Here is a 4,561-nt window from a genome sequence, read left to right as displayed (position 1 = left end):
TAAATAATTACAGTCTTCTCTTTCTCCTTTCTAATTTTTTTTCTTTTCCTCCTAATTTTACTTATTTGCAAGAACATCAATGAAAAGTGTTTAACATTACATATTTTTGTTTGACTATTGTTTTTATTTATTGCATTGATTTATTGACTGATTCAGTACTAAGTAGTTTTAAGTACATATTATGAACTTGGATATGCCTTTTGGGTTTCACTGCTGGATGGTTTATTTTAAGTGTCAACTTGATATTTTTTTTCCTGATTTTTAAAAAATATTTTATCAGGGTTGATATGACTGTTTGGCATATGCCAAATATGAGGTAAAATACAATCAAACCAGTAATAAAAATAATTTTCTAGTACTACCCTTATATAAACTTTTAAATTACATTTTGTTTTTAAATAACCATTTCAAAATGGACTACATTGGAAACATTTTTTTTTCATATAAATTTCAATACTTCTGACTTTGGTTATATTAATCTATAACTTGAATAGAATATGCTAGAAAAAGAGAACTGATTTATATTTTCACATATCCAAACATCTATCTAGCAATTTGATTCTGAAAATCAATTAAGTTCTTCTGCATATGTATTAATGTTTCTAAGCTGAACTATGATATAAATTTTTAATTTGAAAAGTTTGCTTATATAATAATCAAAGTGAGATGAGAAACCCCAGGTATAGAAATATAAAAGATGAGGAATTAAAAAGAAAAAAAATAAGACTCACTTTTTAGTAGGAAGAAGCTATACAATTCTTGTATCCCTAAAGGAATGGCAATTCTTAATAAAATAAACAAAATGAAAGGTTTCCTTAAGATTTTTAACCTAAAGATGAGGAACACATAGTTATTCAGTAATAGCAAACAGTTCATGCAACTATGTCAATAAAAAGGGAAAGCAATATTGCACTAAAAGGGGAAACTTATAGGATTAATCCACTTTCATTGACTCAAAACGACCAGCCATTTCCTGTATGTGTTAGTGTACCTGGCTTGCTCTAATATTCCAGCAAGTGGACAATACTAGATCAATAAACTTGTGCTTCATTTCTAGGTCCAAGGAATCTGAAGCTGGGGTCCACTTCAGGTGTTTGGTTTTCTGGGAATAGCCTTACTTGTTTGAGGCTGTTCCTTCTACTTCCATTGTCTCAGACAGCCCAGGATCTGCTGGGATTGAGTGCAAGTCTTTCAAAGTCTCACCAGGGCTGTCTGCAGGTGACAGCTGAGTCATGCTGTGGGGAAACCTACTGTTTAAGTGATGTTGAAGGTAGAAAACATGCAGGGGTTTCATGTCCTGGGTAGCAATCAATAAGATCTGTGCTGAATTCCACTGTCTCTTCTAGGAGATGGGGAAGATTTATCCTTGGCTCCTCTGTTGAAGCAGTTGCTTCTTCATCTTTTGGAAGAACTAGAGCTGGTTCATTTCTCAAAGTGCTTTTCTTCATCACAGAACTGTATATCACAGTTTGACTAATCAAAGATTTTAACAAAAACTGGCAGTAGTGAAATCCACTGTGGTCTGAAACATTTGCGGATGCCCAATGGTTTGTAGAAGATAGTTCATCAAGAAGAATATTGACATCTAGCTTGGCCACTGCTGCTGCACTATAGACTTTCATCTCTTTTTGTATTAGTAGCTGTGTCCTCTCTGCAGGAATTGTTCCCAAGTTTCTTTTGGTCATAAAGGAAGGCAAGAAAGTTTTCTGAATTAGCTGCTGTAGCACCTATCGCCTGTGAATCCATGTTTTTGGACTCTGGAAACTCAGTTAAGACCAGTTTTCCTAGCTGTAAGTCCTTAATGGGATTTAAAGTGCCAGAGAGGATCAGCTCTTTTTCACATTCCATGTTGTAGTAATGTCTGTGTTTAAAGCAGCAGGGTACATGTGAAAAGTATCAATTCATCTGTGTTCAGCTATTGCTTGTTCATTCTGTAAAAAAGGAGCTTATTGTGGATATATGGCAAAAGGAACTTCACATACCACCTCTACACACCAAGTTTGTTTTCAACCAGGACAATGGGACTTCAGTTATATGTTGCTTCAGGGCATGGGAACAGGCCAATTTTATCTACATGTGGGTTCCTCCTGAAGGTTTTGATGATGTCCTTCACTGTCCACTGCACCAGCACCACTACTTCCTCGCTCATCTCGGTCATGTTGGATCAACTTGACTTTTGTGAAGGATACCAGATAGCTGGTAAAACATTATTTCTGAGTGTGTCTGTAAGGACGCTTCTGGAAGAGATCAACATTTGAATCAGTAGGCTGAGTAGGGAAGATTAACACTCACCAATATGAACAGACCTCACTTCTAGTCCATTGAGGGCCAAGATAAAGCAAAAAGGTGGAGGAAGGACCCATGATCTGTCTCTCCTTGAACTGGGACAATTGTCTTCTACTGCCCTTGGACATAGGAGTTCCTGGTTCTTGGACTTTTGGAATCAGACAGAATTACACCACTAGCTTTTCTCATTCTAAGCTTGCATACAGAAGATGGTGAAGGATTTCTTGGCTTTCATAATCGTGTAAGCTGATTCCCAGTTTTGTGTCTCTGGAAAACACTGTGTAAAACAGTTATCAAATGGAAGGTCCTCATTAGTGAGTATTTGATTTGTGTTCTTTCAGAAAATTTTCTGGATGCTGGATGCGTTTAAAATATATTCAAAAAAAGTTAGTTAACAAAGTATATGATACCATATAATTAGTGTATAACTATTATATTACTTACATATTAATAAAATATGTATTTCCATATATAATATATATATATATATATATATATATATATATATATATATATATATGATACCATATAATTAGTGTATAACTATTATTTTACTTACATATTAATAAAATATGTGTTTCCATATATATAATATATATATGATATATAGATATATACCACTAACCATATATATATCACTAATATTTTTTCCAGTTTTATTGTGGTATAGTTGACAAAATTGTGTGTATTTAAGATGTGAAACATGATAATTTTCATATATTGCATGTATTGTGAAGCATGATGATCATTGTCAAGTTAATTAACATATCCATCACTTCACATAGTGTTTTTTTTTAATTTTTGGTGTAAGAATACTGGAGTTATCATGTTGTACATTTGGTTTTCAAAACTTTATCACTTTATAACTAAACTTGTTACTATTTTTCCCACCCCCTCCCAAACCCAGTAATGAACATTCTACTATGAACTCAGCTTTTTTAGATTCTACACACAAGTGAAACCATGAAATATTAGACTTTCTATATTTCTCTTATTGTTTCAACATAATGTACCCCCAAGTTCCTCTATGTTATTTCAAATGAAAGGACTAGGTATTTCTTCTTTTTCTAAGTTGAACAATATCGTGTGTGTGTGTGTGTGTGTGTGTGTGTAGTATTCACACCCACAGACCCACACTCATACATTTTCTTTACTTATTTATCCATTCATGGATACTTGGGTTGTAATCCACCTCTCGACCATTGTGAGTACGCTGTAATAACATGGGGGATATAAATCTCTCTTCAAGATATGTATTTCATTTCCATTGAAATTATAACCAGTAGTGGAATTCTGAATGATATGGTAGTTTTAGTTTTACTTTTTTGAGGAATCTCCATATTGTCTTCCAGTATATTTGTATCAATTTATATTCACAAAACAATGTATAAATATTTCCTTTTCTTCATATCCATGCCAATTATTATTTTTGCTTTTTTATAGTAGATACTTTAACAGGTGTCAGGTGATATCTTCTCATAGTTTTGAATTTAATTTCCCTAATGATTAGCAAATTTGTGTACTGCTTTATGTACCTTCTTGTTGGTCATTTGTATGCCTTCTTTTGAGAAATGACTATGTAGGTCCTTAGCCCAATTCTTAATCAGATTTTTTTTTTACTCCTGAATTAGTTAACTCAATAATTGCTTAATATTTTGGATATCAACCCTTTTTATGATAATACAGTTTTTAATTATTGTGAAGTAATGGCAAATTTTGGAAGCTTCAACATTATATTATATAAGATTTCAGTTTTTTTTAATACATTAATATTTTTAAAAAGTTGCACACACATTTACCAAGTACAGCCATGTATTACTTTATGATAAATTCAAAGAATAAGGTTTCTGGGACTCTCAAGTAAATACATTTTAAATGTCAATATATGGCTCCTATTGCCCTCCAGAGGGCCATAACTCAGCTATAACTTGCCTAGCATGTGTAAGGCCCTAGGTTCACTTCCTATTACCACAAAAATAAAATAAAATTTTAAAAAAGAAAGCTATTAAATTGGGTGTATCAATTTATACACCCAATGGCACTGTTAATATTTGGTGGTATTTCCTATTGAAAAAGAGTAGTTCAAGGGCTGGAGATGCAGCTTAATGGCAGAGGGCATACTTAGCATGTGGAAGGACATGCGATGGAGCCCTGAAATATTCCCACAAAAAAGAGTTGGCCAAATATACTTTTGCAACAGATAGTTGTATGTAGCATTTGATTTTAAATTAATTTAGAATACATTTAATCCTAATGCCCTAAAATATTATGGATA

At 32.9% G+C, this 4,561-nt stretch overlaps 1 pseudogene; it reads right to left on the bottom strand.

The window, feature by feature from the left end:
• Window positions 1–945: 945 nt before the first annotated feature.
• Window positions 946–2,158, bottom strand: LOC114107182 (protein prenyltransferase alpha subunit repeat-containing protein 1-like; annotated as a pseudogene).
• Window positions 2,159–4,561: the final 2,403 nt, after the last annotated feature.

This window comes from Marmota flaviventris, chromosome 3 (assembly GCF_047511675.1).
Source record: "Marmota flaviventris isolate mMarFla1 chromosome 3, mMarFla1.hap1, whole genome shotgun sequence".
NCBI classification, from domain to species: domain Eukaryota; kingdom Metazoa; phylum Chordata; class Mammalia; order Rodentia; family Sciuridae; genus Marmota; species Marmota flaviventris.
This window is presented reverse-complemented; position numbering and strand designations above follow the sequence as displayed.